Genomic DNA, 21,203 nt, shown 5'->3' with positions numbered 1-21,203 from the left:
ATAATTTTTGATGTATAACTATCAGCTCATATATGGGCTCCATTATTTTAGAATACTCTGTACTAGAAGGAATTTTTGACAATCACCCTCATCGTTGCCTGTGTATACTGCAAAATTTCTCTGTATCACTTTATTCTGCATTGTTATTGCCATCCCTTGTATTAGCTCAGTGCATCAATGTGATGAAACGATCTATACGGATGGCATGCAAAACAAAACTTTTCACTATACACATGACAATGATTTTTTTAAAAATACCGGTTCCTTTAAACCTCTGAAAACAAGTTAGAACTTAATGTTCATTAGATCACAAGCACCAAGTATTTTAATTTTTTTTTAAAGAGATACATTGTGGTTACAGACTTTTCCAGTCCAACGAGCCTGCAACACCCAGAGGAAACTCACTTAGTCACGGGGAGAATGTACAAATTCCTTACAGACAGCAGCGGGAATTGAACCTGAGTCACTGGTGCTACGTTACGCTAACCACTACAATATAGTGCCGCCCCTACTTCTACTCCTCTTAGAGGGAATAAAGACAAATTTTAAAATAGATTACCCCAGTTGAACAATTGGATGAACAGTGGGCTGTAAATTCTTTGGAATTCTGAACTTCAACTCAGTGAATGCTCCATTGCTCAGTATGGTAAAGAACAAAATAATGCCAAAAGCATTGTTGAGGATTCCTGCCATCCCACAACACCATTGACCCATATTCTGTCAGGAAAGAGGTACAGGAGCATCAGGACTAGGACTGCCAGACTGGCAGCATCTTCTCCCAGACTCTGAGACTAATGAATACCCTGCCACCACCAAGGTCTCATCATTAGGACAGCCAGCTACTGACTTGCTCACTTCACATGTATTTTGGATCATATTTTATTAATTTATTTGTTGTAATATTTTATTTTATGTGTTGTATATATGTATTATGGGTGCACTATGGTCCAGAGGAACATTGTATACATTTACAGTTAGAAGACAAGAAATAGGCCATTAGTGGACAAGAGGATCAATAATGAGATTAGTTGAAAAATGCAGTTCAAAAAGATTAGTTAAGATCTAATTTGTTGACCAAACAGGTTCAAAGAACCTAATGATACATTCCTAATTATTTCATTCCAATCTGAAGAAACTATTGGTTCCAAATGTCTGTTGCTTCTTTCCCCAGTTCTTCTGAATCTGAAGAAGAATTGAATGTCTAGAAGATGCCAGAGATCCTGTTGTCTCAAGGCAAAAACTTCCCAGTCTAAGATAAATTAATTTTGTTTGGGGATCTTCTTGAATCCAACTGACAACAACCTTAACCCTAACCCTAAATATATCAACAATGCAAAATTTGCAGCAGCTTTCTCAGATCAGGTTGTTGTAAATAACTTTAAGATTTTTTGTGTAGGAAAAAGCACCTGCTATAATCAAATTCTCCAGAGTTACAACGGTATCAATGTCTTCCAAAATTAGTCAGAGAATCCATACCAGGCAATCAACTGGAGACTTCAGTAAAGTGCCAATGGAGAACTGTTTGTCTTCCCATTCTTGACTTCACAGATCCACAGCATCTGAGAGAAAACGAGAAGTTGGCTTGCGTGAGTGCTGTTGAACCTAATCCATGGCTTCTGTGATGGAGTATTTAGTTAAGAACAGAACCCACAATTTATGCTGTTTTATAAGACATGTCACATAATGAGATGTACATTTTGCTCAAGATAACAATGCAAATACCATGTCCTGTATGTCTGAAGTTTATAAAGATGAAAGGTGCATTATCAAAAGACCTATAAAAATATCACAGGCATTTCTTCATTTGAGTGTTTTTGAACATTGATATTGTACTTGTGGACAAATACAAGATTGTATATCTGTAATCAAAAAATAATAAAACCAAAACTTTATTCTATGATTTTATAAAATTTCAGAGGTTGGGGATAAGAAATTATTTCCCATTTTCCCCTCTAATTTCATACACAGGTCTAAGAAAACATGAAAAGCAGTTATATCTTCACCAAGATGGCCACGTGTGAACCCAATCACCAGTATCACCAGGATGAGGATTATTAATTCTGTACTTAATTCTAAACTTTCCTGCCGATATATTAACAGACAAAATCACAAATGAACGCAGAACTGACAAAATTCAGCTGCCCTCTGTTGCAACAAAGGTCAATAAGTACTGAATAAGATAGACAACCAAAATAAAACATCGACACAGATTATCCGACTGCAGAATGCTGGAAACGTTGACAGAAATATGCATTCCTTACATTCAAAATCAATTTCATAATATCAAACATATGTTTACCAATATCCATCCCATTAAAATTGATTACAATTTCCACAATTAAAACCCAATTCCAACATATTTTCTTACACTACTGGGGCCCAAAAGAGAATCCACTCTGGAGGCACAGAATAAACACATCTCTTGTTTTTGACTCTTAAAGTTTACTTTTCCAAGTGTCATGTAGAGTAATGTAATCGCTAACAGATGACATTGTTCATAATAGAAACTGCTGTTCTACAATTCACAAACACCATAATTGAGTTGTTGAGTCTGCTGTAACGATATCAGTGGAAGGCGACTGCTTTAAGTTTGTTCCTAATAGAAGTAAAAGGCTGCAGTTTTCATCGTGCATATAAAACAACTCCCGCAAGTTTATTCACAAAATCCTGTACTGGTGACCCTGACACTCTCGGAGAACTCCAGAGTCATGTGTCAATTACACAGTTGCTTTGAAACTCCTGGAGTTTTGGGAGCAGTATGCTACTGCATGGTTTTCACTGGCAGACGCACAATTCGCACTGTGAGAAATCACCGTGGACAATACCAAATTTAATATGTAATAGCAGTCTGAATTTAGTTCCCTAACAGCCAGAGTAGCGAATCTGCTTGAACACTCACCTAAACGTGATAAATACAGTTGCAAGAAAAAGTCTGTGAACCCTTTGCAATTACCTTGTTTTCTGTTTTAATTACTCATAAAATGTGGTCTGATCTTTATCCAAGTCGCAATAATTCAGATTGCCGGGTTCACTATACACCATCAAGATAGGACTGTCAAGTCTCTCAAAAGCAGAGGTGGAGGTGTATGACTCATGATCAACTCCTCTGGTATACCAATGTGTCAGTGATGTCCCAATTTTGCTCACCAGACCTGGAATATCTTGCAATTAAGTGCAGTCCATTTTACCTGTTGTGGGAGATTTCAGTGATTTTTTTGGTAGCGGTGTACATTCCACTCCAGGCCAATATCAAACAGACTCCAGATGATCTGAGCAATGTGATCAACATGCATGAAACACCACACCCTGATGCCTTCATCATTTTGGGGGATTTTAACCAGGCCAGCTTGAAAAAGTCACTAAACAACTTCCATCAACAAAACACTTGTAGTACTAGAGGAAACAACACACTAGATCATTATTACACCACCATCAAGAATGCCTACCAAGTTATTCCCACACCCACATTTTGGGAAGTCTGATCAGTTGGCTGTACTTCTACTCCCTGAGTATAAGCAGTGACTGAAGACTGCAGCACCAGAAGAGAGGACTAAGAAGGTATGGACAAGGGAAGAACAGAAATCCTTATAGGGCTGCTTTGAATTGGTGGACTGGACTGTATTCAGGGTTTCATCTTTGAATCTGGACAAGTATGCCACAGTTGTTACTAACTTCATTACAACCTCTGTGGATGATTGCGTGCCCACGAAAACTTGCTATACATTCCCAAACCAAAAGCCGTGGATGAAGCAGGAGATTTGTCGTGTGTTGAGGGCAAGATCTGTGGCACTTAAGTCTGGTGACCCAAGTCTACACAAAAATATCAGGATTTACAGAGGGCTATTTCAAGAGTGAAGAAACAATTCTAAGCGAGGTTGGAGGCGACATTGGACGTACGTCAAGTCTGGCAGGGTTTGAGGGTTGTTACTTCCTACAGAGTGAAACCCAATAGCATGAATGGCAACAATGCTTCACTACCAGATGACCACAGTGCATTTTAGGACTGCTTTGAAAGGACCCCATGCACCCATCATATAATCTCTTCTCCCTCCTGCCATCTGGGAAAAGGCTCCGAAGCATTCGGGCTCTTACGACCGGACTATATAACAGTTTCTTCCCCCCAAGCTATCAGACTCCTCAATACCCGAAGCCTGGACTGACACCTTGCCCTCCTGTCCTGTTTATTATTTATTGTAATGCCTGCACTGTTTTTGTGCACTTTATGCAGTCCAGGGTAGGTCTGTGGTCTAGTATAGCTTTCTCTGTGTTTTTATTTATTACATAGTTCAGTCTAGCTTTTTGTACTGTGTCATGTAAACCATGGTCCTGAAAAACAATGTCTCATTTTTACTATGCACTGTACCAGCAGTTATGGTCGAAATGACAATAAGAGTTGACTTGACTTGACTTGAGAATACAACTACAGCTGTAAAGATTCCTGCTGCACCCAGTGACCCTGTGATCAGTATCTCAGAGGCCAATGTCAGGCTGTTCATTGACTATAGCTCAGTGTTTAACACCATCATTCCGACAAGTCTTGATCGATAAGCTATGGAACCTGGGCCTCTGTACCTCCCTCTGCAATTAGATCTTTGACTTCCTAAACGGGATCTGTGCAGATTGGTGATAAAACCTGCTTTTTGATCAACACTGGAGCACCTCAGGAATGGGGGGATGTGCACTTAGCCCACAGCTGTACTCTCCATTTGTGGCTAGGCAGAGCTCAAATGCCATTTATGAATTTGCTGATGATACAACCATTGCGTACAGGAGCAAGATATACCAGCTAGTTTGGTGGTGTCGCAGCAACAACCTTGCTCTCAACATCAGTAAGACCAAAGAACTGATTGTTGTCTTCAGCCAGGGTAGGACAAGGAAACATGAACCAATCCTCATAGAAGGTCAGAAGCGAAGAGAATTAGCAATTTCGAGTTCCTGGGTGTTAAGATCCAAGGATCTAACCTGGTCCCAACAAGAATGACCAGTCAGCTTACAGAGAGGAGGTGCAGCGGCGAATGGACTGGTGCAGAGCCAACAACCTGTCTCTTAATGTGAGCAAAACAAAATAGATGGCTGTTGACTTCAGGAGGGCACCGAGTGACCATTCTCTGCTGAACATCGACGGCTCCTCAGTAGAGATCGTTAAGAGCAACAAATTTCTTGGTGTTCACCTGACGGAGAATCTCATCTGGTCCCTCAACACCAGCTCCATAGCAAAGAAAGCCCAGCAGTGTCTTTACTTTCTGCAAAGGCTGAGCAAAGTTCATCTCCCACCCCCCATCCTTATCACATTCTACAGAGGTTGTATTGAGAGCATCCTGAGCAGCTGCATCACTGCCTGGTTCGGAAATTGCACCATCTCAGATCGTAAGACCCTGCAGTGGATAGTGAGGTCAGCTGAGATCATCAGGGTCTCTCTTCCCGCCATTACAGACATTTACACTACACGCTGCATCCGCAAAGCAAACAGCATTATGAAGGACCTCACGCACCCCTCATACAAACTCTTCTCCCTCCTGCCATCTGAGAAAAGGCACCGAAGCATTCGGGCTCTCACAACCAGACTATGTAACAGTTTCTTCCCCCAAGCTATCAGACTCCTCAATACCAGAGACTGGACTGACACCAACTTACTCCCCTCTACTGTGCCTATTGTCTTATTCATTATTTATTGTAATGCCTGCACTGTTTTGTGCACTTTATGCAGTCCTGGGTAGGTCTGTAGTCTAGTGTAGTTTCTTCTGTGTTGTTTTTTTACATAGTTCAGTGTAGTTTTTGTACTGTTTCATGCCACCATGGTTCTGAAAAATGTTGTCTTGTTTTTACTGTGTACTGTACCAGCAGTTATGGTCGAAATCACAATAAAAAGTGACTTGACTTGATATCAATGCAGCTATAAAGAAAGACAGTGTTATATTTTATTAGGAGTGAGAGGAGATTTGGTTTGTCACCTAAGACACTCGAATACTTCTGCAATTGTATCGCGGAGAACATTATGACAGGCTGCATTACTTTCTGGTTTGGGAAGACTACTGCACATGATTGAAAGAGGTGGTGTTTCAGAAAGGTAATGTCCATCATCAAGGACACCCATCAGTCAGGATATGCCATCTTCTCATTGTTGCCATCAGGAAGAAGGTATAGAAGCCTGATGGCACACACTCAGCGATTCAGAAACAGCTTCTTCCCCTTTGCCATCTGATTCCTAAAGGGACATTGAACCCATGAACACTACCCTCACTTAATTTTCCCTGTTATTGCATTTTTTTAGTTTAACTATTTACTTCATATTCTCTCATTCATTCTCTCTTTCTTTTATACATACACACACAAATTTCACAACATATGCAAGTGATATTAAATTGATTCTGCTTCTGATAATAGAGAAACATGATCTTCCTAAACTAATAACACAAACAATTGTACTTTCCGATTCTTTTTTGAAGATGTTATTAAATCATTCACAGTTCAGGCTGCAAAAAGTATGTGTACCCTTGTATTTAATTACTGGTAGAAGCTCCTTAAGCAGTAATTACCTCCACCAAAAGTTTCCTAGTTGCTGATCAGACTTGCACAATGACGAGGAGGAATTTTAGACCGTTCCTCCATACAAAACTGTTTCAGTTCATCTATAATACTGGGATATCTTGCTTGAACAGCCCTCTTCAGATCATGCCATGGCATCTTAATTGGGTTAAGGTCTGGACACTGATTTGGCTATCCAAAATATGAATTTTCTTCTTTTTAAACCATTCTGTTGATTTACTCTTGTGTTTTGGATCACTGTGTTGTTGCATCATTCAACTTCTGTTAAGCTTCAGGTGATGAACCACTATCCTGACACTCTCCTGCAAAATGTCTTGAAACAATTTTGAATTCATTGTTTCCTTGCCAATTTCTAACTATCCGGGTCCTGAGGCAGCAAAACAACCCCAAACTATGATGCTCCTTCCATCATGCTTCACAGTGGGATGAGGTTTTGGTGTTGGTGTGCAGTGCCCTTTTTCCTCCAAACGTAGCCATGTGCATTTCTGTCAAAAAGTTCAAATTTTGTCTCATCTGTCCACAAAACATTGTCTCAGAAGCGTTGTGGTCCTTTGCAATTTTGAGATCTGCAGTAATGTTTTGTTTTGGAGAGCAGTTGTTTCTCCGTGGTGTCCTTCCAACAATACTATCCTTGTTCAGTGTTTTTCTTATAGTGGGCACATGAACAGAGACTTCAGCAAGTTCTAGAAATTTCTGCAAGTCTTTTGTTGTTACCCTGTAGTTCTTTTTCACCTCCTTCAGCATTGCACATTGTGCATTTGGTGTGATCTTTGCAGGATGCCCACTTAGGAGAGTAGCAACAGCACCAAATTTCCTCCATTTGTAGACAATTTGTAGATGAACACTCAGGTCTTTAGAAATGCTTTTGTAGCCTTTTCCAGCTTCATGAGTCTCTACAATTCCTCTTCTAAACTTCTTTGACAATTGTTTTATCAAGGCACGGTGCACATAAACAGATCTTTCTTGGGAAGAGCAGGCTCTGTCAGTAACCTGACTTTCTTTCTGAATAGGGCAGGGCACCTCTGCAACCCACACCTTCAATCACATCTCATTGATTGAAACACCCAACTCCAAATATCCCAGAGGCTCCCATACCCTTTTGAACCTAGACTGTGATTGTTTAAATGGTGTACTCAATACTGACAATACACAATAGGTGCAGAAGTAGACCATTCGGCCCTTTGAGCCTGCACCGCCAGATGAGAAGTAATACAATTGTTTGTGTGTTATTAGTTTAGGCAGATTGTATTATAATTTAGATGAAGATCAGACCACATCTTATGAGTAATTAATGCAGAAAACCAGGTAATTGCAAAGGCTTTGCAAACTTCTTCTTGCAACTACATATCGCTCTTAAAACTCACTTATTATAGACCTTGACTGTGAGGCTAAGCCCACCAAACAGCTGCTCTTCTTGCCTGGCCTAGCTGATGCTTGGCCTTCAGAACTACTGGACCACATGCTATCTATCCTGGGCAATCACCATCCTTGTTCCATTTTTAAAGAAATTCTTATGCTGTACATGAACAGTTGGTTGGAGGTGTGTGGCAGCTGCTTGCCTTCTTCAGCCTGCAACTTCGCTCCCTGAGAAGAAGTACAGCACATTTGACTGCAAGCTTCTCCATCTCTATCTGGCCATCCGTCATTTTCATCTTCTACTGATAGGGTCAACATTTCAGTGTTCGTTCCTTGATGGCCAAAGCGTCAGACCCTTGGTCTGCATGGCTGCAACACCACCATCCCCATGTTTCAGAACTCATGACTGTTGTACAGCATACAAAAAGGGAAAAAATAATGCTGTGGCTGTTTGCCTCTCACAGCCCACCATCAATGCCTTACATAGTGGGGCTAAACATGGCAGCTGACTCAGAGATCCAGGCTTACAAAGCAGCAGTCACGGGCCTGCGATTGGCTAACATCAAGTTCAGGGACGCAGGAGTTTCTCTCCTGTGTGACGTCTTAACTGGATGCCCTCTTCCAATTGTTCTTGCACACTGGAGGTGTACTGTTTTTAACTACATTCACAGCCTTTCACATCTAGAACCATAGAACATTACTTGGCTGTGCCGAACCATTTTTCTGCCTAGTCCCACTGACCTGCACCCAGGCCGTATCCCTCCAAACCTCTCTCATCCATATACCTGTCCAAATTTTTCTTAAATGTCAAAAGTGAGCCTGCATTCACCACTTCATCTAGGCAGGGAGGGTTTAAAGAAACTGGGTTCCTTTAAAGTTTGTGTGGCATGGCTTTAGGAAGGATGTACAAGATTGGAATACAGCCTGTGATATGCATCAGTGGGCGAAAATTTAACCATATTTCAACACCATTGATACTTTTCAAAGTCCCCGAGTTACAGTTTGTCCACACTAATGTTAACCTGTTTAGCACCTCACACCCCCCACCCAACTGGTTTCATGCATTATCCATAGTGAACCATGCCACCAGGCACTCCATCTGATATTTCTAGCAATCGCAGCCCCAATTCATGACAGACTTCTGGGTCTTAATGACCCAGAACTTCGGCATTAACTTGCATCACCAGAGTCTATCACCTGCTGTCCAATGGCTTGTGCAAGCATTTTCACTGTTCCTTAAAGGCTGCTCTGAGGGTCTCCCTGACAGATGAGTATTGGTATGATCATCTCCCATGGGTCCTGCTGGGGCTCAGGATGTCTCCAAAAGAGGACCTGCATTTCTCTGCAGCTAAGTTGGTGTACAGGCAGCCACTTCAGATGCCACGATCACCTGGTTGGCATCTGCCCTCCTCAGTAAACTCAATTCTTTTACACCTATTTCTACCTCCCATCATGGGATACAGCATTCTTGGGTTCCAGTTGACCTATGTTCTACCTTATTCGATTTTGTTTGCCATGATGCACATCAATGCCCCTTTAAGCCCTCTTACAATGAGTTCCACATTTGGAATGGAGCGAAAAGACTTTTATTGTAGATAGGAAGGGCAAACCCAAATATATTTCTGTAGATCACTTTAAACTAACACACCAAGACCTGGATGGTTCCTCTATGACATCCCCTGCATCACGACACAACCATGTGCATGTCAACACACCCCTAGAAGAGCCACAGGCTCCTACTGTTTCTTCAACCACAGCACACAGGACCCAAGTTGAGTGGCTCATATGAGCTCCAAGCAGACTTACAATGCTGGCTTTGGTGAATTCTGAGGGGCCTGTGTAGCGTCATGTAGTGGGTGAGAGATGACGCATATTGTTCATGATAGAAACTGTTGTTAGCTCAGACCATTACTTTTGTGTCTTGGAATACTAATGGCTTAAACCATCCGATTAAACGAAAGAAGATTTTCAAAGTATTCCAAAGACTTAATGCTCATATCATTTTTGTACAAGAAACTCATGTGAGGAAGGAGAACAAATATCTCTTTTTTAGGTCTTGGCGGGGTCAACAGTATCATTCGAATTCGAATGCCAAAGTAAAGGGAGTTTCAATTTTTATTGACTCCTCTATTGCATTTGTTCAACACGATATCCTTTCGGATCCGAATGGTAGATTTTTGTTAATTACGGGTTTACTTTGTAATAAAAAGGTTGCTATGGTTAATGTTTATGCTCCAAATGTGGATTGTCCTGATTTTTTTGTCCTTATTTACTTCTTTACCTAATCTAAATGAATATAAGTTAATAATGGGTGGTGACTTTAATTGTTGTTTAAATCCTTTGATGGACAAATCTATATTTATTCAGACTTTACCCAATAAGTCGGCCACTTGTATTAACTCCTTTTTGACTGATAATGGAGTTTTTGATATTTGGAGATTTCGGCATCCTAACAACAAAGAGTTTTCTTTTTTCTCACATGTTTATCATTCTTAGTCGAGAATTGATTATTTTTTTATTGACTCTTGTTTTATTCCATCGGTAATTGGTTGTAATTATGATATTACAGCTATCTCTGACCATGCTCCATTAAAACTTTCTATTAAATTTACGGATACAGCTTCTAATGTTAGACAATGGCGATTTGACTCTACCTTACTGCAAGATCCGGACTTTATTAAATTTATGAAGGAACAGATCGATTTCTTCTTTTCAACTAATTCCATGGATGATATTTCTTGCGGAACACTTTGGGACACTTTTAAAGCGTATATATGTGGACAGATTATCTCTTACTCTGTTGGTCTGGGAAAACGTATTAAGAAGGAAACTCTTATTGGTTGATAAAATTAAAGAGATTGACAAGAAATATTCGATCACTCCTAGTAAGGAGCTTTACAAACAAAGGGTTGAACTTCAAACGGAACATAGTTTATTACTTACATCTCCAATTGAAAATCAATTAATGAAAACCAGATCTGATTTTTATATACATACTGATAAATCGGGTAAACTGTTAGCTAGTCAGTTGAAGAATGTTTTGGTTAAACGTCAAATCACTAAGATTCGTCAGCAGAATGGGGATTTGACAGTTAACCATGATGAGATAAATAAGTCATTTCAAGACTTTTATACCTCCCTGTATCAATCTGAATTCCCTCAGGATCATAATACCATGTGTGATTTTCTTGGGAAATTGAATTTTCCAAAATTATCATCCGATGATCTTTCAATATTAGATACTCCTATTACGGATGCAGAAATTAAAGGGGTTATTTCCTCAGTGAATTCTGGGAAAGCACCAGGTCCAGATGGGTATACAGTAGAATTTTTAAAATGTTTTTCCGCTACTCTTTCTCCTTGGTTATGCAGGGTTTTTGAAGAAGCAATTAGATTGGGGAATTTGCCACAATCTTTTTATAGAGCTTCCATTTCTTTAATACTGAAGAAAGATAAAGACCCTATTGACTGTGCATCCTATAGACCAATATCTTTATTGAATGTAGACTCCAAGATCTTTTCCAAGTTACTGGCATCCAGGCTGGAGAAGGTATTACCCCAAATTATTTCGGAAGATCAAACCAGTTTTATTAAAAATCGCTATTCTTTTTTCAATGTTAGGAGATTACTGAATATTGTTTATACTCCTTCACATAGCACTTCAGAATGTGTTATTTCATTAGATGCGGAGAAAGCATTTGATAGAGTTGAATGGCCTTACTTATTTTATGTGTTGGAGAAGTTTAATTTTAGTCCGACATTCATTTCCTGGATTAAACTGATTTATCACACTCCAGTAGCCTCGGTGTTTACTAATAATCAAAGATCTCCCTTTTTTCGTTTATTTCGGGGCACTAGACAAGGCTGTCCTCTTAGCCTATTACTATTTAACATTGCTTTACAACCTTTGGCAATTGCCATCAGAGAATCACAGGATATTTCGGGTATTAATCATGGGACAGATATTCATAAGTTATCTTTGTATGCAGATGTTTTATTATTATTCATTTCTAACCCTGAGAAATCTATTCCAGCAGTTCTATCATTGTTGGCTCAATTTAGTGAGTTTTCTGGGTATAAGTTAAATCTTAATAAGAGTGAATTGTTTCCTTTGAATAGACAGGTCCCAATTTATGGAAACTTACCTTTTAAATTAGTTAATGACTCTTTTATTTACTTAGGGATTAAAATCACAAAAAACCATAAAGAATTATTTAGGTTTAATTTTCTACCCTTAATTGATCGGATTAAATGCTTGTTTACTAAGTGGTCACCATTATCTTTATCTCTGATAGGTAGGATTAATGCTATTAAGATGGTTATTTTACCTAAGTTTTTATATATTTTTCAAGCGGGTACCAACTTTTATTCCGAAATCTTTTTTTTACTAATGTTGATTCAAAAATTTCCTCATATATATGGCAGAATAAAAATCCCAGGTTAGGTAAAATATACTTACTGAAGACTAAGAAGGAAGTTGGGTTGGCATTACCTAATTTCAGATTTTATTATTGGGCAGTTAATATTAGATATTTGTAATGTTGGTTGAAAGACTGAGATGGATCTTTTGGCCTTCATTGGGTGAGTTTGGAAATTAAATCGGTACCAGGTTATGCTCTGGGTTCTATTTTAGGGACTTCTCTCCCTTTTGCTCTTTCTAAATTGCCGAAATGAATTGACAACCCGATAGTTAAACATACTTTACGTATATGGTTTCAATTTCGGAAATTTTTCGGGTTGACTCAATTCGTTTTAAATATTCCTATTGTATCTAATTGCTTTTTCCACCCTTCAATTATAGATCAAGCTTTTTCGGCTTGGAAAACTAAGGGATTACTAAGATTTTCTGATTTATTTTTGGACAATTGTTTTATGTCTTTTGAGCAATTATCTAATAAATATAATTTGCCTAGATTTCATTTTTTTTTTAGAAATTTACAGATTAGGCATTTTTTAAGTACGGTACTTCCTACGTTTCCAAATTTTGTGTCTTCAGATATTTTGGAGAGTTTGTTTGAATTAAACCCTTTTCAAAAAGGGCTTATATCAAAACTTTTTAATATAATTATGAAGATACGTTCAGAGCCCCTTTATAAGACAAAAAATGATTGGGAAAGAAAGCTTAATCTTATTATTCCTATTGAGAATTGGGATAGAATTCTTCAATTAGTTAATACATCATCTATATGTGCCAAACATTCATTAATACAATTTAAGGTCGTACATAGGGCCCATATGTCTAAGGATAAATTAGCTCATTTTTATTCTTATATAAATCCTATTTGTGATAGATGTCAGTTTGAAACCGCGTCTTTAACTCATATGTTTTGGTCATGTCCGCTTTTGAAAAAATATTGGAAAGATATTTTTGATATTATCTCTGCGGTATTAAACATCGATTTACAACCCCATCCTATTACCGCAATTTTTGGTTTACCAATGATGGACTCACTTCATTTATCTTCTTCCACCTGTTGAATGATTGCATTTCTCACTCTGATGGCTGGAAGATCTATTTTGTTGAATTGGAAGGAAATTAATCCTCCCACTGTATTTCATTGGTTTTCTCAAACTATGTTATGTTTAAATTTAGAAAAAATTAGAAGTGGTGTATTTGATACTTCTATTAAATTTGAAAAGATATGGAGACCATTTATTCAATATTTTCATATGATGTAATATGACCCTGTTCCAAGCTTATTTGATTTTCCAGCTTTAATCTTATTTATGTTGAGAGGATCGGAGTTGACGACACTGATGATTATGTATTCTTGTGAGATATTATAAACAGCCCTTTTTTTTCTTCTTTATTAGCTATTAGATTAGTAGTTTAGCTAATTTTGCAAACATTTTTTTCTCTTTTTTCTGTTTTTTTATATCATATATTATGAAATACCTAGATTTACCTTGTTCATACATATACTGTATGGTTCATGTTTTGGGAAAACTCATTTATACTGTAATCATTGCTTATGTATTCTTTCATGTGCAATGGGAATTTGTATGTTTGTAATCCCTTTATTAATATATCAATTGTATTTTGTTCATATTATTAATATTAATAAAACGATTGAAAGAAAGAGAGAGAAACTGTTGTACATAATTCACAAACACTGTCATTGAATTGTGTTGAAGAGATGGTGCCTGTCATAGTGACATTAGTGTGAGGTGACTGCTTTTGGTTTGTTCGTAATGGAACTATAAAGGACTGTGGCTTTTGTTAAGCACATAAAATGACTCTCGCATGATTTATTCACAAAATTCTATGGTAGAATCAGAAAGTTTATGCATGCTTTATTCAAATACTGCTTATTCCTTTAGGGGAAGAACAGAAAATTCATTCTATATTTAATCATGCTGGATATATTCAAATTCCTTTATAAGCCACATCTGAACATTCAGGAAAATGAACACAATTATTCTTTTGATCATTTTAGTCCTTCCAAAACATATGCAACCAGATTTTTATTCTAATTGAACTTTGACATTACAGGTCCCATTTGTTTTTCCATGTCAGTGCAGAGATTTTAAACTTTCCCACAAGTAAGACTGACCTCTTGTACACCGTTGGCATTGAACAAACTTTTCTTTTTAAAAAAAAAGAGGTCAAGGTTAGAGACACTTCCTGTTTTGACAAGAGATTGACACAGGACTCTCAGCATCTACTAAAATTTGCTCACTATGATCCGAGTTTCTCAAGCTTATTCCCAGCTTCAAGTGAATTACTCACTATCTTGCTGAACACTTAAGAAACCTTTAAGTTCCCAGAGCAGCAAACATTCTGTCTACTAACTTTAACAACTATTAAATCCTAGCAAGTTGCACTTTAGCAGTCGATTTGCTATGTTAAAAAAGTAAATAATGCTGCTAACTATCTGTCGAAGTAGCCAGGTGAAGAGCAGACATGGAAAGAAAGACTGTCAGCCAGGAAAATTACACTTGGATGAAAGGGACTTACAAACACAAGAGATTCTGCAGAGGCTGGATATCCAGAATAACACACAGGTCCTCTCCTTGATGGGTGTTCAGTAAGATCCTCTCACTGCTCTCAATCGGATCTCTGCTGCTCTTGACTCTTTGGCCTTTCCAGTCCTGATGAAGGGTCTCAACCTAAAACTTTGACTGTTTTACTCCTCTCCACAGATGCTACCCGACCTGCTGAGTTCATCCAGTATCTTGCTTGTGTTACTTTAAAAGGGACTTGAAGGTTTTTTCCCCCCAGAGCACGGTCAAAACCTTGCCAACCCTGGATATTCTTTCTTCTTTCCTCTCCTACTGAGGAGAAGCCCAAAAGCACGTACAACCACCTGGTTCATGAACAGCTTCTATCCCGCTCTTATAGGACTACTGAATGGTTCCCTAGTGGGATAAGATAGATTATTGACCTCACAATCTAGTTATGATCTTGCAATTTATTGTGCACCTGCATTGCACTTTCACTTAATCTGCTAGACAGTGGATTCTGGTTAATTGAGCCACCAGTTAATCAGCGCAGCTGCTTATTTGGCACAACCCTTGAAGAACAAAAACTAATTTTAAAAATAATTAAGATTTCCTCATTCATTTCGGACACTATGCTACTTAACTGGGACAGTAAAACTGTTGCTGAATGGTTTCTAACTAGCATCAATCATGTGCATTGCTTAGCTCTTAAATAGTACTGGTTGCGTGTATTTTTTCAAAGGTCTATTTATTATCAAAGTACACTCAGACCCCACATAACACTACCCTGTATAGTGCTGATTCATTACAAAGCGGTTATTCGATTCTTTATTGAAATTTTTTTAAATGTTAAAAATTCATTCTAAACAACACTTAAAAATTCTCAAGAGCAGCCACCATTAATTACAGTAAATATTCAATCAGCCAATGAGAGCAGTGCTTTACATACGCTCTAAGCCACTCACATATTAGCTCATGTCCTGCCTTCCCACATATAAACGTTTTTGCTCTCTTGCCTATTTATTTCTTTTTTCCATCCATAAAGTCTTGAAAATGGCCTGAAACTTCTGGTGAGGGGTAGTACATCTAAGAGGTCTCAGAAAAGCATCAGCGTGGATGTGAAACTGTAAGTGATCCAGCATTTGGAAGCTGGTGGCACCTCTTTGAAATTTGCAATGTTCATTGGTAATGACCCTGAGTGGGGGCAAAGCAATAAGACAAAGAGAGGTGTTCTCGACATGATTTCCTGCTTCCAAGAACTACTTCATGAGAGGAAACTTAAGAAAAGGCAGTCAAATCTCAATGCCTACTTGAAGAAGAAGCCAAAGCTCGAGGAGCCTGGTCCCTCCCCCAAGATGTAACCAACACCCACTTCGCTCTGCTAACATCAGTGTTGCTGCTCCACTGATGTTAGGCCTATTTGCGTGTTTGTTGCTCCACGAATTACTGTGTAGACATAAAATATATATCCCAGGTTTGATTTTTTTTACATCAGGCACACATATCCATTTATGTAATGTTATAATGACCCCACACAGCACTGATTCACATAGCACTCCACCTCCATGGAACGCATCCTCAGCAGTAAGCAGGGTCTGAGTGCATACAATTCTGAAATTCCTCAATTCTCTGGATAGCCATGAAACCAAGAAAGAGAAGAAAGGTAGTATGATCATCAACCCCCAAATCCTTCCTTCCCCACAAAAACACCAAGAAAATGAATCAGGCACATTGACTCCCCCCAAATCCCACCTCCCCGCACAAAAAAAATGACAATTGGGCGAAAAAACACAGTACAGGCAGTCCCCGGGTTACGAACGAGTTCCGTTCCTGAGTCCATCTTTAAGTCGGATTTGTATACAAGTCGGAACAGGTACATCCAGTATTATTTAGCGTCAGTTAGTCAAACATTTGTCTTAGTATATAGTATATATTTTACCTTTCTATGCATATAAAACACTTAAGAAACATATGTATAATTGAATCAGTGCGCTACTTAGTAATAATTGTAGCTTTTATCAGGGCAGGGCCTTTCACATGCTCCATTATTCTCACTTTATCCTTTAAAATTGTTCCGATCGTTGACCGACTGTAGCTCAATGCTTTTCCAATGACTGATGGCGTTTCACCTGTTTCCAATCGCTTTATTATTTCCAATTTATTTTCAATTGTAATCGTTTTCCATCAACAGAACAGAAACACTGTGGATTCAGCAGCAGCCACAGGCAGCGGGCCTTGACCTGAGCTCCCCTGGGTTCTAAAGTCCACTCACACTGAGACAGGTTAAATGGGACAAGTGGGGGGGGGGGGGGGGATGCTGACTGGAAAGGCGGGGGGGGGGGGGGGGGGTCATGGTGAATCTTGCTAAGAAAAACTTAAGCCAAATACAAAGTTACACACTCAACACAGTGTTAAAAGCAACGACTTAAAATGGCAGACGGCGTCATGATCCAAATTAAAATGTCAGACAGCTTTCTCCTTCCTCTGTTCATAAGTACGAGTTGTTTATAAGTCGGACACACATAACTCGGGGACTGCCTGTTATAAAAACTATAAGATTGAAAAAAAGTGTGTAGTCCACGTCCACTTGCAAAATACAGAAAAAAACCTAGGTGACACTCTCCAGGCGCAGCAGTAGGCTCTCTCTTCTCTGGTACCAAGCAATCGATCAAAAGGCAAGCAGCCAGTGCTTGCCCTCTGCATTTGCTTCCATCTCCCTCAGTGCTTAAATTGGCGAAATGGAGCCAAACATCAACCTGTGCCCCATCATGAATCCTGCCTACTACAAGGGTTGGCTCACACCGTCTCTGCCTCCCAAAATCCCTTCACAGACTGCAGAATGCTGAAGCCCCTAAAAGATCTCCAAACTTCCGCACTCGCCTTGATGTTTCAAATTGCCCTCGTCGCTTTAATTGGCAAATAATGGAAACTACCTTCAGCAAAATGGGGGGCAAACATCAGCTTGTGTGCCATCTTACAGCCTTCTCACCACGAGATTCACTCTCACAGCCTCTGCCTCCCAGAATCCTCTCCAACTGCACAGCACCAAAGCACTCAATCTCCAAACAGCAAAACAAAGGCTGCAACAGTTCCAGAATCACATTCAAGATGAGAAACAAACATTAAGGACATAAAAGAAGTGAAAAAGATGGTTTCATAATTTATCCAGATGTGAACCAAAGGAGCACTGTACACAGACCAATCTAGACTATATGTTTTTTAATGTTCAAAAAGCAATGATTTTTGTCATTGATAGTTGGCAAGAAATAAACAGCAAGACAATTCAGAACTGTTTTGCCCACTGGGGTTTCAAGCATTCAGGCTTGGAGATGCCAGAAACAGCCCGGAGTGAAAATGAAATGGCTTCACTGCTTCAACAAGTTAGGAACTATACAATTATCTTTAATGTTAAAATGAAAATTTGGAGGATGCAATCATTGTATGAAGGCAGTCCATTATCTACACGAGGTGTCTGAGCTGATTTTGTTCATTTAACAGTCAATCAAAAGAACACTACAGCATACACTGTTACTCTTGATAACTATTACTACCTAATACAGTTTTATACTACTGTAGTATTATTGGTAGTGTTCCATTTTGTTCTGCATTTCATTTAGTACATCATTTGTTATTGGAGTAGCTGCTTAATTGGGCCAAACTTAAATGGTCCCAAATAACTAGAATCCACTGTATTTTCCTTTAAAGCCAAGGCTGCAAAGACCCATCATAGGTGCATCAGTGCAAACTAAACATCAAGCTGAAAGTTTAACGGCATTAACACTTACTAATTAGGTTCTCCTTAGATCAGTGTCTGTTTCCCTACTTTAACCCAAGACCATTTTTATTATGAGAAACAGTGTTGGAATAAAATTAAAATGTCCTTTAAAGTGATTAATTCATTAGTTTCCTATAACATAATGCATTATGAAAATCGATGTAAAGGAAAATGCAAGAATACTTGCTGCTACCATTTACAGAATTTCTCTTTCAATGTCACTGTTGCATAAAGTGGAGAAAAAGTTCAAAGTAAAATTTATTATAGGGTACATACATGTCACCACATACAACCCTGGGCAAACACGAGGAAATCTGCAGATGCTGGAAATTCAAACAACACACACAAGGTGCTGGTGGAACACCATCTATAGGCAGCATCTATAGGGTGAAGCACTGTCGACGTTTCGGGCCGAGACCCTTCGTCAGGACTAACTGAAAGAAGAGATACTCAGAGATTTTTGGAGTTAGGTTGGAATTGGAACAGGGTGTGGCAAAGTCGAGATGGCTGATATCCCGTCGGCAATTAGCAATAAAGAGATCCAGAGCAGGCAGAAGACCAGAGCGGGGTGTCCATGAAGAGGAGGAGGGTTAAAGACAGGAGAAGGGGTCATCGGTGGGGGTAGGAGAGTCCTTGTCAAAGAAGTAAGCTTGGAGACGGAGCCAGCAGAAGAAGAGTTCAACGTCATGGCGTACGTGGAACTCGCTGAGGTGTGGGTGAAGGGGGACAAAGCTGAGGCCCTTACTGAGGACACAGCACTCTGCCTCAGAGAGTTGGAGGTCGGAGGGAATGGTAAAGACCCGGCACAGATGAGAGATGGGATCAGAGGGGGGAGGGAGGCAGGTAGTGTCAATGGAGAGGGAAGGGTTGGGGTGAGAGGAAGATGGAGCCTCTGAGGGCCCAGGAGCTGACGATGGGATCTGAGGGAGAGGGGATTGCAGAGTGGTGGTGGGGGAAGGGGAGACGGGAGTCACAATCGCAGCATGTGAAGACCCGGCCTGGAGTTCAAGGCTGGAGTCACAGTCGATGGTTGCGCAATCACTTTGAAGCTGTCCATGGTCGTTGGAACCCGCGTTGATGGTGCTGGAGTCCGGGTTTTGAATATACAACCCTGGGATTCTTTTTCCTGTGGGCATACTTAGCATATCTATAGAACAGGAACTGTAAACAGGATCTGTAAACTGTAAAGAAGCTCAAATCACAGTTTATGTGAGTCAAAGATGACCTGGTAATCAGGATAGCTGGCATTTATAGAATTCCCTGTGAATGCCGAGCAGCGTATATCGGCCATGGTAAAAACACGCATCAAGGAGCACAGGAGGTGCATCTATTGGGTTACCTGGAGAAATCGGTGGTAGAAGAAACACTGCATTCACAATGGCCATAAGATTGACTTCGACAGCACAAAACTACCGTACAGCGCCAATAGCTTTTGAGGCCACCTAGTGAAAGAAGCTATTGAAATAAAACTAGAGGAAAAGAATTTTAACAAAGATGAAGGTCTTACTCCAAGTAAGAACTGGAATTTGATTGTAAACAAGGTGGGACTAACAAATCAGGAGGGATGGATGATAGGGTATAAATACCACCTGACTGAACATGACCAGGCATCATCCCTGATGAAGATTGCAGGAATAGTCATTGAAACATCAGTTAAAAATCGATATTTGTACCCGGCTGGAAGCCCAAGAAGAGTTTATTTGACATATATGCCAGGAAGCACTAGATCCCTTATCATGGAACTATATTTATTATTTATTTATTGAGATACAACTCCTTCGAGCTGCACTGCCCAAAAACCCTGATTAACCCTAGTCTAATCACAGGACAATTTTCAATGACCAAATAACTTACTAACCAATACGTCTTTGGAACATGGAAGGAAATTGGAGCACCCAGAGGAAACCCACGTACCTCAAGGGTTGGCATACAAATTGCTTACAGACGACATTGGAATTGAACTCCAAACTCTGATGTCCCCAGCTGTATGTGTCACACTAACCAGCCCAGCGAATAACAATTGATATTTGGTATCCTGTCACTTAATACTCATAACAATTCACATCACCATAGATTTGTTTACAATAAAAAGGAAAAGAGCCATAAAAGCTTGACAGTTCACGATTCACATCTCAGTCATATTCTACCCAATTTTCTCTGTATTATCTCTGAGTCAATGCCCAAGATTTCCAAACATATTGTAATAGCATGCCATTGACACAAGATTGCTTCAAGCAAACAGTCTACAATGATCTGAAGTTAAACACTGAATAACACAGGTAAATACAGACTTGTCAACAACATTCAAATGAAAATTTAAATGGTGAAAGGAATAAACAAAATCCTCTGGAGTCTGCTCTGCCATGCATCTTTGTAACAATCTTGTTACAACACAAACAGGTTGATAATTTTAAAGCAGGCAACTTCAAAGTGGATGGAGTATGGTATTATTCTGTTTGTAAGCTAATCAAAATCAAGTTCTTATGAAGAGAGAACACAGAGGAATGCCAATCATCTGAAATGTTAAAGCATAGAGTTCAGATTAACACCCCAGTCAGTACCAGAAAGTCCAGAATACAAAAAT

General features: G+C 39.3%; 1 protein-coding gene across 8 annotated transcripts in view; it reads right to left on the bottom strand.

The window, feature by feature from the left end:
- LOC140719621 (phosphatase and actin regulator 4-like) overlaps positions 1 to 21,203 on the bottom strand; it is a 290,097-nt gene that overhangs the window by 167,711 nt on the left and 101,183 nt on the right. For 3 of the 8 annotated variants that reach the window (XM_073034343.1, XM_073034348.1, XM_073034344.1), the window contains exon 2: positions 1,477 to 1,559. The exons of the other annotated variants lie outside the window; for them this stretch is intronic. The gene's annotated coding sequence lies outside the window, so the exon portion shown is untranslated. The remainder of the gene's footprint in view (positions 1 to 1,476; positions 1,560 to 21,203) is intronic. 8 annotated transcript variants of the gene reach the window in all.

The sequence above is a fragment of the Hemitrygon akajei genome, chromosome 32 (assembly GCF_048418815.1).
Source record: "Hemitrygon akajei chromosome 32, sHemAka1.3, whole genome shotgun sequence".
NCBI classification, from domain to species: Eukaryota; Metazoa; Chordata; class Chondrichthyes; order Myliobatiformes; family Dasyatidae; genus Hemitrygon; species Hemitrygon akajei.
Note: the sequence above shows the minus strand (reverse complement) of the source record. Positions and strands in the feature narration are given on the sequence as shown.